The sequence below is a fragment of the Pungitius pungitius genome, chromosome 20 (assembly GCF_949316345.1).
Source record: "Pungitius pungitius chromosome 20, fPunPun2.1, whole genome shotgun sequence".
Classification (NCBI taxonomy): Eukaryota; Metazoa; Chordata; class Actinopteri; order Perciformes; family Gasterosteidae; genus Pungitius; species Pungitius pungitius.
The window spans coordinates 10,107,320-10,126,638 of NC_084919.1; the positions used below are offsets into that span (position 1 = coordinate 10,107,320).

At 46.2% G+C, this 19,319-nt stretch overlaps 1 protein-coding gene across 3 annotated transcripts in view; it reads left to right on the forward strand.

Annotated features, from left to right (window-relative positions):
* Window positions 1–19,319, forward strand: part of LOC119194525 (protein eva-1 homolog A) — a 58,901-nt gene that overhangs the window by 34,796 nt on the left and 4,786 nt on the right. The window contains exon 1 of one of the 3 annotated variants that reach the window (XM_037448612.2): window positions 7,253–7,424. The exons of the other annotated variants lie outside the window; for them this stretch is intronic. The gene's annotated coding sequence lies outside the window, so the exon portion shown is untranslated. Of the gene's footprint in view, window positions 1–7,252; window positions 7,425–19,319 lie in introns of those variants that run through there. 3 annotated transcript variants of the gene reach the window in all.

Consider the following 19,319-nt stretch of genomic DNA (forward strand, 5'->3'; position numbering starts at 1 on the left):
TTCAGGTAAAGGACAATTTGCCTCGTACCAAAAGGCCCTGGTTTAGGGTAAGATGGCCATTAAGCAAAAGTCTGAAGACCTGAGATCTGAGAGGCCGGGCATCGCAGCGTCGGCAGTTCGATAACCAGCCGCTCAATGTCCCTGAGCGAAACAGCCGAACTGCTCCCCGGCGTCTTTACGGCAGCCCACTGCTTCCGCAGTGGGTCAAATGCAGGGAACAATTTCCCCAAGGGGCCTTCTTAATGAAGGTGAACATGTTACATGGTACTTTACTGTGCTAATGTAACGTCAATAGGCCTATTGAAGTAACATCTTCGGTTTTCTCCCGGTGCTCGGGTTTTCCTAAAAATACTGTAACATGGTACTCTACTGTGCTAATGTAACAGCAATAGGCCTATCTTCGGTTTTCTCCCGGTGCTCGGGTTTTCCTTAAAAATAACCGTACATGGTCCTCAACTGTGCAAATGACGTAATTTGACATCACCTCGTAAGGTCATTTTACATTACATTTAGACATGGATGGTTTTCTACCGGTGCTCTGGGTTTTCCTCAAAAAGAATCTTTCTTGGTCGATTACATTCGTTCTGCTATAAAAGTCCCTTATCCGAAACAACACAAACCAACATCACAAAAAAAGAATGTCTCTCGGTTACGTATGTAACCTTCGTTTCCTGAAGGGAACGAGACGCTGCGTAAAGACGCTTGGGAACGCCCCTGCGTGACCGCGTCATGAAGCACGTGTAAAAACTAGACAATGGCGAGCTGGTACATCATAGGCGGGGACGCCGGACCAGGGCGCTATAAAGGGACCCGAAGGGCAGGACCATTCATCTCTGAAAGGCCAAATCGAGTACCATGGGCAGGCCGGGAGTAAGGCAGAACGTTTACGCAGCGTCTCGTTCCCTTCAGGGAATGAAGGTCACATACGTAACCGAGAGACTCAGGGAACTCGACCTTTCTTAAAGACGCTGTGGGAACCCTATACCCACTCACCATACGAGCAAGTGACTGTGGTGTGAAGTTTTAAAAACGCACACTCGACGAGATCACCTGTGCTCAAGGCGAGGGTCAGTCCCCGACAGGAGGGGTTCTGCAGCCGCCATACCCAGATGTTATACGCCTGGTCCGACGTCAGGAACGGAGGACAGGGTGCCACAAAGGAAGAGAGATGCCCAAAGGCAGACGGGAAGACCTGTGGAAAACATAACAGGACCTCCAGTACTGAACCGACCTGGCAGTTAACTGGGTCCGCAGTTTTTCCTACAGCAGGTGGCACCATCTACCTGCATACGCCCTCCTAGTGGCGGGGCTCTGGAGTAGGAGGTGGTCTCTACGACCTCAGTCGAGCGACCGGACCTTCAAAGGCGGGCCCTTTCAAGGTCCACGCCCATAGCTTCCAGAGCTCGGGGCGGGGGTGAACTATGGACCCCGACGCCTGAGACAGCAGGTCCGACCTGATAGGGATCTCCACCAGGGGGCCTGCGAGAAGCGATATTAGGTCCGCAAACCATATGCGGGCCGGCCAGAACGGGGCTACTAACAGTAGGCTGACGCTGTCCTGACGGACCCTATCCAGAACCCCTGGGAGCAGAGCAACCGGGGGGGAAAGCGTACCGGCGCATGCTCTTTGGCCATGCCTGTCCCAAAGCATCCAAGCCTCATCGAGCCGTCCTCATTGAAGAGAGCTCGACGGAAGATGTGAGATTGCCACGGCAAATGCTCACAGTCTGCACAGCGTAATCGTAATATAAACAAAACGACCAAAGTCTGTGTGTGTTGTATGGTGCTTGGTGTGTCCCTAACTTCCTCCTTGTCAGACTTGTGTCTGCCTGCTCAGCACATCCTGCTTGCCCTCTGACCTTGAAATCTTCAGCAAAACAGGGCAACGATTCTCTAACTTGGCACTACGAAAAAGCTTTTGATTATCAAAGACACTGCCGAGGGGGAGGGGGAACCGGCGGAGCCTCCCGTGGCGTCTCCAGCGGTTCCAGAGTTCCGCTCCATGGAAGATTTTCCACTCGAGCAGTCTCGTGATGATACTCTATGCTCAGCCTATGACCAAGTGATAAAAATGTATGGTCAACTGGTGCACCCTGACGCAGCACAGTCGTACCCGCACTTTTCGTTGATTAGGGACAGACTGTATGGAGTGAGTCGTGACACTCGGACGGGGCAGGAAACACCCAGTTGCTGGTGCCGAAAATCCGCCGGGAAATGATTTTCCAGGCGGCTCACTATAAATCCAATGGGGGGTCACATGGGATACGGGAAGACACTAGACCGGATAATGGCCCGATTTTATTGGCCAGGCATCCGGCGAGACGCGCGCCGCTGGTGTGCGTCCTGCCCGGAGTGTCAGTTAGTCAATTCACCAGCCATTCCGAGGGCCCCATTGCGGCCTCTAACTTTGGTGGAGGTTTCCGTTCCAGCAAATTGGCATGGATCTTATCGGGCCATTTCACCGGAGCTCACGCGGATACCGCTTTGTGTTGGTCCTCATGGATTACGCAACACGATATCCGGAGGCAGTGCCATTACGCAATATCTCTGCAAAGACCGTCGCGCAGGCTCTGTTTCAGGTCATCTCCCGGGTTGGAATCCCGAAAGAGATTCTAACAGACCAGGGCACCTCGTTCATGTCGCGCACACTGAGAGATCTTTACGGGTTACTGGGCATTAAGTCGGTCCGCACAAGCGTGTACCAACGTATGAATAGGACACTGAAGCCCATGATCCGTAAATTTATTAGCAAAGATGAACGTAATTGGGACCAATGGCTTGATCCTCTGTTGTTTGCAGTCCGGGAGGTCCCCCAGTATGGAATGCCGTTTTAGTCAAAATTAAATAAATACACGGTAATGCATAATGACACTGCATTTCATAATAAATAAATGAATAAATACACGGTAATGCATAATGACACTGCATTTCATAATGAATAAATACACGGTAATGCATAATGACACGGTAATGCATAATGACATTTAGGCAGATCTGGAAACCTTTGCCTCTTTTAAAAACCATATAAATGAGTGGGAAAAAAACACTATTCGCCATACAAGTTTAAGTTGTTTTAACTCTGGCCTACTAGGGGTCTTAAACTACGGCCCCGGTCAACCACACTGTTCACCAGTCGGACCGTAATGCCCCCCCACTGTTGACCGTAATGGTCTGGCCCGCGTTCGGTCAAAGTGGACGGAATCTGGCACGAACCTGAATTGAGTTTCCTAGAGAAAGGAATGAAGCGGCCTCGTAACGCAAGTCGGACTCTGCAGAAAAACACACAGCCCGTGACCTCAGCCCGGGTGTGTGTGCGCGTGTGTGTGTGTTGCATTAATAATGGTAATGAGTGGTTGAGCCAATGCCCATAAAAGGTATTGAATTTGATTGGTTTAGTATAATGTGGAAACTCTCCAAACTTAACCGGCAAAAGGTTTAAGCCACCTCCCGGGTGGGGTCTCCATAGTAGAAATTTTTGGCAGGAACACACTGTTGGCGTGGTGAATTGCTGACGTAAGCGGTCGTGGGACTGTGCTTTCAGGTTTTGTTCAGCTGCAACTGGCCCTGATCAATATCCTGTTGACTTTAAAAATCGACTTCGAATTCTGGTCCCTCTTTTCAAACTGACTTTGCAACACACAGTGTGGTCACATAAAGTCGAATTTAATATCTTAACATCTTATCTGTCATCCTCGGTTTTTCTACAGCCATAACAGCTGCAAGTTGACTGATTAATGTACCTGACTGTTACAACTTGATTTTTTCTTTTTGTAAAAACTTAGTATTTTATATTGCATCAAAGTCAAGTTTTTTACTTTAGTTAAAAATGCTCTAATTTTGTTACAGGCAAATTGATCAGCTTTCGTCAAGTTCAATTTCTCATTCAGTACAAATTAAGATGATTTAGACTCCACTGAAAGCGGACCACTGTACGTCAGACGTCCCTGTCACTGCCTGTTTGTTATGTGGACTGAGTGGGTGCAAGAACTGTTGACAGTTCGGTAAATTTGGCAAGATATTGGATTCTGACTTCAAGGTTCAGTAGCTCACAAACCACACCTCTCTGTAACCCTAGTGACGTCAACAACCAGCTGCAAGGAGCCTGCGCAAATCCTAAGTCACAAGGCAGAAATGGGCTTCCATTGTAAAACACAAATTTCTCTGAAAACAACAAAAATTCAAACTCTTACCCTTTTTAGCAAGAAGTTTTTTTCGTCCTGCAGAAGGTGCTCAGCTTCCCGAAGGAGCGTGGTAATGACGACAGGCAAAATATAGGATGATTTGGTGACGTCATGTAGTCACGTGACATGAAAACTTCTGGTTTAAAATAAAAAATAACCCTTTAAGTAAAAGTATTGCTTTTCATTTACTCTGGGGGGCGTATGTTTTAGTTTTAGGCAAACTGAAAAACGCTGGTGTACACCAAAAATGACAATTTTCACTTGGACTAAAGTGCAAATTCACTTTAAGTCAATGACATGACCTTTGACTTTTTTCACTGAACTGCAGAAAGCATCTCGAGTTGCGTATTGAACTGGTTTTAAAACCCATAGGCTTTAAATAACAGCGTTTTCAACTAAACTACTAAATTCTGTTAGTGGCATCATCATTTAACAATAAATCGCCGATGGCCACAGTAAAGACATTTCTTATCTATGTGTGGTAAAGTTCTTAAGTGCCACCAATTCCTTAATCTGAGTTAAACCTGTTCTTCTCAGAGCTCAGTCATTTCTCTTTTCCCGTGTTTGGTATCCATCATTGTTCACTTTTTTGCTGTGTCATGGTGCCAAAACTTAAAAATGTCCCCCTTTTAATAAAAAAAAGAAAACCAGGCTGTGTGTCGTACGTTGGTGCTCCCCTGATTAACTCCATCACAACCTTTTGAGACAGTCAAAAGGCTCACCAGCTCTGTGGTACCACATCATTATACTACTAGTTAGACTATACGTTCTCTTTACTGTTGATACTTGATATTATTTGCTAATAATACTTTTTGATGTTGTCATGGAGTCTTTATTTTTTCATATAGCTAAATTTATTTGAAAGAAAAATGGGAATTATTAAGCTTATTAAGCAAGTCTGGCTCCTTCAGGATGTACTATTTTTAGTTTTTGCCTAATTTAGGAGTCAGGCATTGTTGAATCTCTGTAAATATTGTGGTCCTTGCGAAGTGTGTGCTCTTGGCCGCCTTATGTCAAAATCTACAGTAATTACTGATGATTTGGTTTTCTTTATTAACTGCAGTAATGCAGTTTGCAGAAATGCTCCCTGGTTAGATTTCCTTTCCTTCATTCTGCAGGCGGCCTCATGACGTTGCCTGGAATCAAAAGTCCATAGTTTATAGTTGCCCTGCTGGCTCAGATTTAGACATTAGTTCTCATTAGCTGGGGTCTGTATGGTAATTGAGAAAAAGCGGTGCCCCTCAGATGATCATTTTTGGGGTCCCTCGCTCCGCTGCTGCTGGTTAAAGCCACTTATGCGGAGGAATGTTCTACGTTTGGCTTTAGGCTGTTTGTCTGCTTTAGAAACGTCGGATAATAGGAGCTGTGCAGTTAACGTTGACGTCCATACAGTCACATGTATACAAACAGGCCTAAACATGCGTGAATAGATAATACCGTGAATGCGAAAAAAAACTGAATGCACAAACATTGTACCCCACCCACCCCCATCCTGTGGTTTTTTACTCGGCTGAAATTAGCAACGGCGTCATTGTTGGGTTGGAAACTGCAAAATAAGCAAATCTCCTGGACGAGAAGTCGCTGCTAACTTTGTCTGATTTCTCAAAGTCGTGAACTGTGTCCACGAGCCGTGTCCCCGGGTCGCAACGAAAACTCTTCTCTCCGGTGTGTAATCCATAGTTCTTGTGGGGGGGGTGCACACAGAGTAAAGCTTTCCAGTCTGTGGCTGGTTTCAGTTTTCCTCCTGCGGTGGACAGAGGGGAGAGAGGAAGGCAGAGGGGGGAGTTAGCGGAGGGGGTGGGGGGGTAAGCTAGAATTATAGTTCTGCAGGGTACATTTAAATGCTTCTGTGGGTCCGGTGTGGACGGTGTTCTGGGTAACTTTAGGTCTGAGACCATCGCAGAGGAGTCAACGCTCACAATTATACTTGTACTATTTTCAAGGGCGGGTCCCTTTTTTTTTTTTCCTTTTTTTTTTATCACGGGTGCACACGCGCCTGCCAACGCAATAGACATTCCTGATGGTGATGGTTTCCCACTGTTACTGTTCACAGCCAAGAAAGGGAAGAAAAAGACTGCAAGCTCCCAAAGTGGATTCAAGCAGATTAACTCTTAGCTCTTATACATTTAGTTAAACACTCTTCCAAATTATAGGGAACAGAAATTGCATTCTCCAGGCATAACTTTCATTTTTTAGTTATGATTGGGGAACGTTCAACGTTGTTGAGAAGTTGCAGCTCAATGCATTGCACACCTTTGCATGTCCAACAAGCTGATTGGTTTATTGGTTAATAAAATTTACTATAAACTATAAAAACTAAACTATATCCACCGCTACATGGATATTAAGAGAATGATGGTACGTTTTCTACTAAATCAATCAAGAACAAACGTGTGTGATTGCTGCACAATGTGAGCGTGCACGCTCCCTCACCTGCAGCCACGAAGGAGCACGTTCCTCCGATCGGAGCTGAATGAAATCCTCAGGTCATTTCCTGCAGCTTTTCATCTCTCTCTCTCTCTCTTTCTCTCCCCCCTCATGCACCCATAGCCCCCTCCTCCTCTTTTCCCTGCTCCTTCTCTCCCCTTTCCCCCTCCCTGTGACTGCTCGCTCACACACAGCAGTGGGCTGTGTAGGTGGACACTACATGTCCCTGCTTCTGTCTCTCTGCTCCCCCCTTGCCCACCCCACTTCTCTCTCCCTCTCTCTCTCTCTCTCCCTCACCTCCTCGTTCTCTCTCCCTCGCTTTCTCCCGCTGTCACATTCCAGTTGTCTAAAGCCGGGTTAAACTTTCTTTCTCCCTGAGTGCAGGAAGGAAGGAGGACCTAAAACAGGAGAAGCATTAGAAAAGCATTATTCTCCGTGGGAGAAAAGAAGAAAGAGGAAACTCTTCACTTTCCATTAGACTTAAAAAGGGGGGAGTCATCCTAAAGGATCATGCCTTTTTAAAAGGGGCTATCCTTGTTCTTTTACTCCCTCCCTTCCTCTCTCTTTTCCTTTTTTGGAGTCGTAGTCTCTCGCTCTGGTCGCACACAGACGGTGGAGTATTCACGTGAGCGTCCCGTTTTCACGGCAAAGTTACTCCGAGCTCTGCTGGCGGGACCGAGAGGAGGAGGAGGAGGAGGAGGGGGAGGAGAGGGGCGACGGCGGCAGCATTTGACAAGACAGACACCCAAACACGCGCTCAGAGAGAGAAAGTTCTAGCCTGGACCCTCGGAGGATTTCCCGTTCAGCAATGTGTGTGTAAGTGTCCCCTCGTCTTCACCCTTCAACACGCTTTGAATCTCGCTGCTTTGATCCAGCTACTTTTCCCCTGTTGGTGTCTTTGCCGAATGCTGTGTTGTTCGAAGAAGTTGGAACATCCTTCTTGTTGACACAGCTTTTTAATGATTCAATGTAATTTTTTTTTAGTGACTGTTGGTTTGCCTCTTGAAGGGGTTTAAATGCCTCGGCGTGCGCTGGCCCTCAGGAATGTCTCGCTGTTGAGCATGATGACTTCTGAGTGGACGACTTAACGTGCTGTTAATTATTTGGTAGAGTGTGCGCGTGCGGTTGTGTGTGTGTGTGCGTGTGTGTCAGTTCAGTCATCCAGCAGGTTAGAGTGACTGCGACACAGATCTGTACTTTCATTTGGGGGCAGATGATGTAACGACCCCGTGAGATCACTTGGACACACACGCTTGCATACGCCTGTAATAGAGCGATACCTGACAACGTCTCACTCGCGTGTGTGTGTTTTTTCCGTAGATGGTGTGTGTGTGTGTGTGTGTGTGTGTGTTACCTAACAGGCTGCTGGTAGAGGGCGGGCTGTGCTGGCTGGAGTTTGACTCCACTGTAATTGACCACTTGGTGCATAATACAGTAAAACCAACAGTGGCAGCAAGGCGCTCACACGGTGCAGAGGGGGGGGGGCTGTGAAGAGAAGAAAAAAAGAGTTTGATTTGTTTAATGCTAAAATAAACATCTGAAACAAATAATCAATTAACTAAATGGTTGCTCATTATTTTCTACTGATTGACCAATCATTTGGTAGTGTAAATCACAATCACTGTCACATTTATCTCCAAAATGTGTTTCCGACAATGATGTCTCCTTTCTGGTGCCGTCTTAACTTTTATTTATTCATGTTTGGGAGTAAATATTGTATGGCTTCTGGGCCAGAAATCAGGTGGATTGATTAGTTGATCTTCTGTTTATCAGTTTTGGGTTGGGTTTAAAGGGATTTCAAACATGAAAGTCATGAAATATTTAGGAGATTTTATAATCAATATATATATATATATATATATATATATATATAATGTAACTTTTAACCTTTAACCACGTTTTACATGCAACGTGTTTTTCCCCCGGCAGCCTACCTTGAGCCCAACACAACTGCAGCCTCACAGCAACGCCCAACAGCGCATGACCTCCACCTTCTCTCACACACACACCTCGTAAACAAGATGGAGGCAACCAGCGGCTCCTGCGCTCCAAAATGACACAATTGCTTAGATGGCTTCCAAATGGTGTGTGTTTTAAACGCGTGTACACACACACCTTGGTTTCTCCCTAATCGACACGTAGCCGCTGTAGCGGCAGTCTGCGGAGCCGACTCGCTCCCCTCCCGAACCACAAGGGACTCTTTTGTTTACAATTCATGAATTAGTGTGCGGTTTGGGTTACGAGAGGTGAGGGCAGGCCCGGAGGAACGGGAACGACCCCCACCCCCCCCACTGGCCCCCCCACCGGGCGCTCGTTTGGGATCAGCCCGACGTTAACTTCATTTTGTCATAACTCAGTCCTCTCTGAACTCTTTGTGAGATCCACTGGCTTATATTGTGAGTCTGGTTTTATTACTCGCTCTGGTCTGAATGGGACCTGGCGCTGTGCTGAGCTTTGGCCCCCGTTCTCTACACAGAAAAGCAAAGCCCCATTTCCTCTCCAAGCCCCATTTTTTTTTTTGTTTACTTGCCTTGACTTGATTTGTATCCTTCTCTTCTCTGTTTTCTGTCTTTCACGCATGCATTCAGAATGGTTCAACTGTCCCGGGGGGAAACTTCCTTTTTTCCTTTTTCCTAACATAATACCAATTCATCGTCAATGTCTGCATGGCTCTCACCCCAGTTCCCTTCTCGTCCACTGAACGTCCCCAGTTCCTCTCCTCCCAAATCCCTGCTGCCAGCTCATTATTATAGACCACAATTCGGTGTATGCTGACATTACAGACTGTAGTTCTGCTTCCAAAGCAAATCTTTTACTTTTCTTGTTGGCTAATTCCTTCAAACGGTATCCCTCCAATGATACCTGCGTTACTGCCCGGACTGGTCCTGGATGGAGGGGCTTGAGGAAGCTGTGGGGAGTAGGTTACGTCCCAGGGAGATCGTGGGGTTAAGTCCTCTGGATCAGTGGATCTTGCTAGATTTAAAATGTTGAAAACCCACGCGCTGCTGTGAAGATGTAGTTCTTTTTTTGTAAGTTCTGTTCTGACGTTGCAAAGGCAGGAAATAACATCACAAGCCATGTCCACCCGGGGTGAAAGACGCTGCCCCTTCTCCCTCCATTAGAAGAACCTTTACAAAAGTCCAGTAAATGGAACCGGAGATGAATCGAGGTGTGCGTGTACCAGACGTGGTACTCTTTGACTCTTTGACTCACTGTATACCCGCAGTTTGAAAGTCAGTGAAGGGTTAACTATTTCTATGATCGGCCTTATGCAGTATTTAGTACACATCGATGGGAACAGGATTATCCATTGTTGTGTTTACAAAACAACGTTTTAAAAGTAACCCAAGAGAGTCACCCCTCCGCCAGTGGGTGAGTTCCTGCGTGATGTTTGTGGGGTCTTTGACGCCGGATTTGGGGGACGGAGTAATGTTGCTTTTCTCCCTCGTTGGGGGACCGGCATGGGAGCAGCGTGTGGTGTTCCTCTACAGCCTCCCGCGTGTTCCCCTCTCTGTTCACCCTGCCTCACTCCCATTAAACTCCATCTGTCCTGAGAGGCCAGAAGTCCAGCAGCATGTTCCGTACGGGCTGAATAAAGTGATTTAGGGTGCAATTGTGCAATAGTGACGTAGTGGCAGAAAGAGAGGAGAGGAGATATAAATGCAGAGAGGGAGACACATTTCTAACATTTCAAGTAGTTAATCATCAGCATATATAGTTTGGATGTATGAAATGTTGTCGGCAGGCTTTGGCCATGAGCTCGCAGGGCCTTTGACAACGTCGTTGATTTTAAAGGGAAAGAGAGAGAGAGACAAAGACAGACCGTGAGATGAGAAAAGGCCGAGTACTCCTTTCATATCAACACAGTGTTCTTTATGTTTGGCTTGGATGACTTGTTATTAGAAGTCTGGAGACTTTCAAAAAGCCTAAACAATCCTTCAGCAATCTACAAAGACCTCCAATAAAAGGTTGAAATGTTATGCAGCAGGATTACTGGGTGCCAAGTTAATGACAACTCAGACTCTGGGAGGAGGTTTCTATATAAACATGTGTTTTAAGTGGGCATATATTTAGAAGCTTTTAATATACAATAAACACGCGCGTGGTGTAAAAATTAGCAGACGTGCTTAATGATGTCTGTGGATTATACAGCACAGGGGTTTTTTTGAATGAAGCGGCAAAAGACCAGATGCAGATGTCGGCCAGTTGAAGAGGGAACAGCTGCTGTGAGGTACATTTGTGTAAGTGATATGCTATAAAGCAGCTACTGTTTGTGGCTGAATCGTATCCCACTGCTGTCAGAACTTCAAGACGCGTTGGCCAAAATGATGTACAACAAATCGCGACTGATGACAACAATTTGGAAGGGACTATTGTTACAGGGAATAGGCTTGAAATCCTCCGGTTGTAGTTGATTTGCAGGATATACTCAAATAGCTCGAGGTCAGCCAAATGAATTGATTGCTTCAAATCCTTCAGGCCTTACTGAGGCTTTACTGAAGAAGGTGATCTAACATAGAAGGTGACAAAAGCTGCACAACGATACAAATCTGAGATTAAAGATTCAGAGTCAGACCATGGGGCAGGTTTTGATCCTTACTTTTAAGTTAAGCAAAAACCTTCTGCTAAATGAAATATATATTAGTGTGCTTCACAAAAAATATCAATGTTAAAAGCAGCACTCTATTAAAAGTACTCTTCCTTGAAGGCTTAACGATGTATCCTCACTGATCGGCTTGTGTCCTGAATAGCCTGCAGGCTCTACGCGTACCCAGCCTACAGGGGAACCATGCTGGGTCGTTATTTAAAAGTCTCTGAGAGAACTTCATCACTCTGATCTCCAGCCAGAGGGCTCTGATCGAGCCTCCCGTCACCACCGAGGCCTCCCTCTTCCTTTTCCTTCCAACCGAGGATGGAGGGATGATAGAAAGCATTCTCTCTGGCCTTCTTGGGCATATTCTTTTTCTTTTTTTTTTACCCAGCACGCCATCTGTTTCCTGTCTGCAACATGACACCCGCCGTCCAATAGGGTTCTGCTACTCTCGGGGTGTGTGTGCGTGTGCACATGCGTGTGTGTCTGTGTGTGTGTGTGTGCTAGGATTTATGATTAGCTACTATCCCAATACGGCCGGTTTATTTCTGTTGGTACAAAGTGGCCCATGCGAACCCATGTGATTGAAGTCTGACCTGCTTTGCCCCCCGAGTGTGTGGGAACTGCTGATTTGTGTGTCATTGATTTGTATAGTGTTTTCATTGACTGATGTGATGTGCCGATGCAATATGTTCTTGCCCTGTGCCCTCTAAAGTCATGCAAATATGCTGCCTTTTTCACACTTATTTGTGTGGAACAGTGTGAAATGACGTGTGCTGTAATCAAGTATGTAGTGTGCTAATTGTGCCCGTTTAGTTCGGCCACTTTTAGGTCTTGTGTAGCCAGGTCTTTGTTGGGTCTGTCTTATAGAGGTGGAAGAATCAATCTGCATAGTCTCCGCTCTCTCATTTCAATTCTTTTTGTGTGCCAATGAAGTGTGAAAGTGATTCAGCTTAACTCTCATTTACATTTGCTCTTTATTTGGTATTAGACACCTCGTCCACCAAACTAAATCTGACTTCCCTGTCCATCAGCTAAAAGCAGCCTTAGGTCTCCGTCTGCCTGGCACTTCCCCCCCCCTGTCTTTTTCCCTTTCTGACCATTCAGACGGGGATGTTTCCACCTCTGGGCCCACACGGAAAGGCTGGATATCTCTCTACGCCAGTGTGTTTGTTTTTAATCGGCGTGCATAATGACGTCTGTCAGCTAAAGCGAAGCCAGACCTCCGAGTTGTGTTTGTTCAGCCAGGCCGCTGTGGATCCAGGCCTCCATGGCCAAACCAGACACATTCGGGGATGCTGCTTATATGCTATCCCGAATGTTGGTAGTTTGCCTGCTAAGGTATGCAGACACACACCAGGGCTCTGTTGTCGTCCGTGCCCAATTCGCTGTAGTTTGGAGTAGTCGGGCAAATAAAGACCACCCTGGTAACGGCTTTGTTTCCATTGCTTAAGCTAGTTGGCGTTTTCCAACTTCAGCCAGAAAGAGGGAGAAGGTGAGCTCCACCGACGGAGCCCTTCTTTCCTCTTATCTGGATGGTCAGCTGTGTTGTCGCCGCATTGGGGGGCTGAGTCCGTACCTAATAAAGGGTGTGACTGACTCCATGACCTCCGAGGTCCGTCTCCGAGCCCCGGCAGCAGGTGGTTCGTTTCAAAGGCGCCTGTGTCTATCGCTCCTCTCTCGGGGGACATGCCTGTGCATCTGTTGTGGCTCGGGCTGTTTCAGGACCATAGCTGAGGTGACAGGGGAAGAAGAAGAAGAAGAAGGAGACAGGACACAGAGGGCCTGTAGCAGGACATAGAGGCGGCAGGACACACCGATCACCCGCTGTACCCGTCTCAAACGCCAACGCTCTGGGCCACACATTTTAAAACCTGAGGTACCCAATGAGTGCACCGCTGGCCGTGGATTTGCAACAAACAGTGTGTTTTTGTAAAGGAACGGATTTTAGAACATTATATGTATTCACGGCTCCTGTGTGCCAAGAATCTCAAGCTGCGAACGGAGACGGGAAGGGAAATGTTTATTATCATACTCTCCTCTCTCCTCTGCTCTTCCTTTCTCCCCCTCTCTCCATCACAAGCTGCTCCGTGTAGCATGTGATGGCACTGAACTCTATTTTGGGAGTTGGTTTTTCTAATAATAGTAGCACCCGAGCAGAGAAATGTCAAAAGACTGCACAGATGGAACACATTTGGTTCGCTACTAAACTTTTTATTCATTTATGGGAAGTTCTGGAATAGCTGCTTATCTTTAGACTAAATTGATTCCTTCTGCAAATTAAATAATAATTAGCTTTTGGCCTGTTCAAAAACCTGTCTTGAGTAGCAGACCAAACAGAAGGTGGAGGCCGTGCGCACTTGTGGCAATAAGACCGATGACAGAGTCGGGATGACCTTGACCTCACCGTCTATTATCTCTGTCCAGGCTTGACTTGCCTCTCTGGCCCAGCACCCTGTCAACACAAAAAAAGAAAGACATGCCTCCCTTTCTTATGCACGCGCGAACACCCCAACTCCCACACACCCTACAGTCTGTGGAGGAGGTTCGCTATAACGTACTACTGTGACCCCCCCTGACTTAGGGCTTAGGACAATGACACACACTGAATGAGGCAGGTGGTTGTGTTTTACTAAAATGACAAAGAGGGAGTGCATCAAATCATAGAGCGCGTGATGACACACACAAGCTGAAATTGACTCTGCTGTTATTGTTTTTTTTTCATGGGTTTATTCCCTGGCATTCTAATGCCTGGCATCTAATCCAGTCATTCCTGTTGTTTACTGAAAAGGTCAACGTGTCAACGTGCCACTCTGAGGGTCTACTGCCTCTCAATTAACTTCTTTGATCAAGTTCGTCTGGAAGAGGCCGGTTCAGGGAGTTAGTTTCCCACCTCGGCCCACTTTGTGTGTTTGGAAGGAGTGAAGGGCATCTTTCCACATCTGCGATTACACGCTTGGTTCATCCATTTAGACTTTTTAACATTAGAACACGTATAATGTCATGAAAACTCAAGCCCCAAACAGCACATTGTTCATCTGGCAACATTATGAATTGTTACGTTTTGATGGATGGAAGTGAACCTTGGGTTAACGTCTGCTTTCAAGTCAGTTTTCATGGCACGTCTATCTCTCATAATTCTATATCAATAAGGTTAACAAAGTGACAATAATCAATCATCATCCTGATGACATGTTCTCATGTTATATGGAATTTTTACCAGACCACACCGTCGACTGGAATGAACATTCCTCTTTGTTATTGTCACTTTAAGCCTCCATCTGTCAGACCTTTTGATGTATTCAACCACGCAAGAGGTTGAGACTGTAAGGAACAATGTGGACAGCCAACATTCATCTTGCCCGGCACACTTTTACAAAGACTTCTGCAAAGTTAAACCCATTTTTAACTTGAGAGGGGATTCACTTTTAGCTAATCGTAGGTTATCTTCTACTGAAACACCATTCATTCATTCCTCGGGTCCCAGTAGATGTTAAGTGTTGGTGTGCCATCAGCTGTTTGCCGCCTGCTAAACATAGCACCATTGTTTAGACCAGCCCGGGACATGTGTTGGAACATGCTCGTTGGTGCTGATGGGACTGACCGTCTGTGCTGTGTGGCTCTCTCTCTCTCTCTCTCTCTCTGCTCCACGTCAACAAATCGCAATCTCCGTCGTTTCACGACCTCAGCAGCTCTGTCGCCCAATCAGAAAACCCCCGGCATCCCATTACCTCACAACTCTGACACGAAGGAGTGAGTTTAGGCGGGCGGGTGGTTTGATGATTCAGCGCTGGTCACATCCTTGTTGACCCGACGCAGCATCAGATAGTGATGAGGCAGCGCTGACTCCGACAATGTACGCACCCCTCCCCCGTCCGGCCAATTTGTGGACGTGGAAATACAAACATCGGCGGGATCCGAGGGGTCAGAGGTCAAGCCTAGCGGACACTAAAATGTCCTTTTTCGACAGGTGACGAAATGATTTTTATTTCTTATGAACGCAGAAAAGTCCTGCAATAGAAAGTTTATGCCTTTTTTTTTGTTGTACATTTTGCAAAATATATATCTTTTAAAAAAAAGCTTTGTGCATGTTTGAAACTGGGCACCAGGTTGTGTAAGTTCCCAGAATTGAAGGCACGAGTGGCATCCTTGTCTGTGTGGGGTCCGAGGAGGGATCTTCTCACTGATTGCTATCAGCCGCATTCTGTCAACACGACATCTATTCCTGTCTCTGCCTCCATGTCAAACACACCAACTGTGCACGTGGGTTTTCAAATAGCACAAACAGCTGGGATGTCTTAACTGACGGTTGTGTTGAAGCCAGAGTGGTTGTGTTCACGGCCCGTGTTGTGGCACGTGTGTGTGTGCGTTAGTGCATGCATTGTTATTTATGGGTGTCACCCTCCAGCTCTGGTACAATATACCTGTATTATGTCCAACAGATGCATGAGCACACGTGTCTTTAGCAGACAGGTCTTGTCACAAGAAGCTCCTGCCAACTAAGTTTTCTAGCAAACCCAACATCCTCGCTGGCTGGATTTCTTGAGACCACTGGTTCGATGACGGCGTCATGTGATCGGAGACAGAAGAACAAAGCGCAATTGTTCCTGGGTCTCCAGAATTAGTTCTCGTAACATTCTGTTAAAAAAAAAGGAAACCACTAGAGAACTTCCAGAGTCAGTTTTCCATGAGTGTTCATCGTTAAGGACACATTGATGGTCTCAACTCATTTATATTGTTTCTCTAAAGATTTTGAAAGGCATCAACAGGGATTTTATGAATTAGACCTCATGAAAGACGAATAAGTTGAAACATCATCCGAATCTGTTCAAACGCTGTTTTTTTCTGTCTGTAATGTTCAACGACAAAGATGAAAAATCATCCAGACGTCTCTTGCGCATTGTTTTGTAGAATGACTGTAAATCAAACCGTATGTGTCGGGCAATTGTTGTAACTGGGGCAGACGCACACACACACACACACACACACACTCGCAAGTAAAGCCAATAAAGAAAAGGTTAGATTGCCCACACTGACATAAAAATGCAGCAGAACCAGAAAAAGGCCCACGGCCCAACACCAGCGGTCCCTTGGTGGAGTTCCCATTACAAAGTCTACTCCTACACATGAGTGTGTTAATCGGGCCCTGAGGGACTTGGATACGGTGCACTCATTAGATACGGTGCCCCGACCAACGTGACTGTAACGCCGGATGTTGTAAGAGGGGGGAAAAGGAAGAGAAGCAGAGAAGGAGAGGAATGCAATCCCAACACCTTCAGCCTCTGCCCTGTTCACCTCGCACGGTGTTCTGTCAGAATTCCATTAGCTGGGTAAAAAGTGTGTGTGTGTGTGTGTGTGTGTGTGTGCGTGTGTGTGTGTGTGTGTGTGGATAGGCCTATGAATGTGGGAAGCAGGAGAAAGAGCTTGAACAGAATACATTTTGCGAGAGTCTTAAGTGCGTCTATAAACAGTGATTTGAATTCTTGAGGCACTGTGTGTGTGTGTGTGTGTGTTTCAAGTGAATGTTAGATCTCTGACAGCGCTTTAATGTTGTAGATTAAGTAAGCTCTGGCTGTGTGCTGATTGAAACCAGACCCTTTTGCTCAGACACGTGCCCACATATGCCAGCACATTGTTTCAATGCACTTTTTTCAAAACGCTATTCATCCCATTGGGAGAAAATTATTGCCCAAAATGAACTTTTTATTTTATTTTAGTTTTTATTCCGATTTTGAACAGAACTCTTATCTCCATGTGTGCCATCTCCTGTCATAAATGTGTGGTGTGCACACTGTGCGACACTTTTTGCCGACGCGCTCCCTGTTTTTTAAGAGTGGACAGTGAATCTGCTGGTCAAGTTGCATGTAATTCTTGGTCTTCTTCCTCTCCTTCTTCTCCTCTACCGTTGAGACTTTAGCTCACAGAGAAGTGAAGTTTTTTTTGCCCCCCCCCCCCCCCCCCCCCCCCCCCCAAAAATTCAGAAGGCTAAAGCAGATGAAGCATCAAAGACTGCCCTGAAACACCGACCCGCGTCTGATCTCACCTCGGTCTTAGCTCTGTTTAATATTTCATTCCACCCATGGCTGGTACATGGCTTTGTCTCAACCGTTTTCTGCATAGGTCAGCACATGTCCCACAAACAGACACACACACACACACACACACACACACGCTGTGGCCTGCAGAGCCCAGTGAAAACAGAGCCGGGCCCTGCCAGTGTAAACACGGCCCATTGTTACGGCCGCTCTTTCCCGCCTCGTAGCTCCGCTCCCTGTGGCGGTCCAGGGCCGGTGCCATTATATATATATATATATATATATATATAATATATATATATATATATAATTAAGACTCATTTGCCAATACGTTTATGTGACCGTGTCATTATAATGCAGGCTGTAGAGTGTGATTTATGCCCTTCGGTTACTGCATTTTACTGCTTGGCTCCTCCAGTGGGGTTTGCGGCCGTTTGCTTCGAGAGTTTTTTTTATTTTTTTTAGCTTTTTGACAATTATATTTAGAGGGGCAGAAGTGGAGTTTTCTATAATGTACTAGTTTATAAAACCGGAACACATGGAAAATGGCCATTTAGAAGGATGGGTATTCAAATGGTAAAGGTGCGTTGGACTGTATGTGTGTGTATGTTCGTGTGTGTGCACGTATCAGGAGGCCTTGAGTGTCCATGAGCTCACGTCTCTTATTCATAGGTCCCTTAATTTGTGTTAAAATGCGCGAAAGAGAGAGAGGGAGAGCGAGAGAGAGAGAGCCTGTGCGTCGCAGCGCTTCTCAGCTGTGACCCCGGGCCACATGTGCAGCCAATTAGGGCCAATCAGAAGGCTGTATATTCGGGGTGTGGCGTTGGGGGCTGGTGGCAGCGCGGCAGTGGGGGAGTTTTTAAGACCCGTGATTACTGTGTCAGACTGATGAGGAAGGACAGGGGAAGCTGCCGGGGCCCAATCCCGCTGCAGCCTTTCTCTGCGTTCTTCACTTCCACATATGGAAGCGGCTTTGTTTATTTAGTTTGTACCAACTACATCAGAATAAAAGGGGGGGGGAGGGGTTTCAAATGTGTGTGTTTTTAACCTATTTAGGCAACAGATTGGCGTGGTTGGCCACATGAGATGACGGAATTACAGAAAGGAATTTAAATGGCAAAGTAATTTTTTTTACAGCAACACACCTAACGCCATATGATTTCTCCTAAAGTGGGATGGCAAGAAGATTAAAACACAGTCCGGCATCCTTCTCCTGCCTCTAAGAAGCTATATATATATACTTAATGTATGGCAACATTCATTTTAGAATCATTTTAGTACTATGACTGTTCTTATGGGCTGTTTTTTAAGTCAGTGTGGACAAATGGATCCCACAGTGTTTGAACGACAGGGCTGGACTGCTAATCTGGAATAGCGGGCATTTGCCCGGTGGGCCGATGCACTTGGGGGCCGGTCTATAGGCCTATACAAATTTTTATTTTTTAATTTTTTTGCTTTCGACCGGCCCATAAAGCAGGGACAGCGGCCCATTGGTTCATTTTCCATACTGACACTGTGCTGGCCCAATCATCTCTTAGCAGGCTCCACCCCTCCCTCTCAGTGTGTCAGTCAGATGCGTCAGTGGCTCAGAGCCAGAAAGAAATCTGTTCATCAGGATGGAGAAACAAAAACTTAAGAGCAAGGGGGGTGCGGATAAATTGCGGGCCAAAAAAAGCGGTCGGCGGCCGGGCTTGCACAATCTTTTTTTTCTTTGCAGCGCCAGCCTCACTGCTCATTTCAACAGAGAGGACAGCTCTCACCCGGCACCCGCGCGCACTGATCCATAATGGTTGGACATCCCGAATTATGGACAGAATAGTATTTCTTTTCCTACTATGGAAGTCAATGGGGTCCATCAACTGTCTGATTACCGACATTCTTTAAAATATCTTTCTGTGCTTAGCAGAATAAAAAAATCATACAGGTTTGAAACAACTTGATGGTGAGTAAATGATGACACAATTTTCATTTTTGGGTGAACTATCCCTTTAAAACAAAGTAACCTATACTTTCAATTGTAAACTGGTCCATGGCACTTACAGTAGTTCTCAGCTTTGTATGGGTTTTTGGGAACGGAACAGTAGA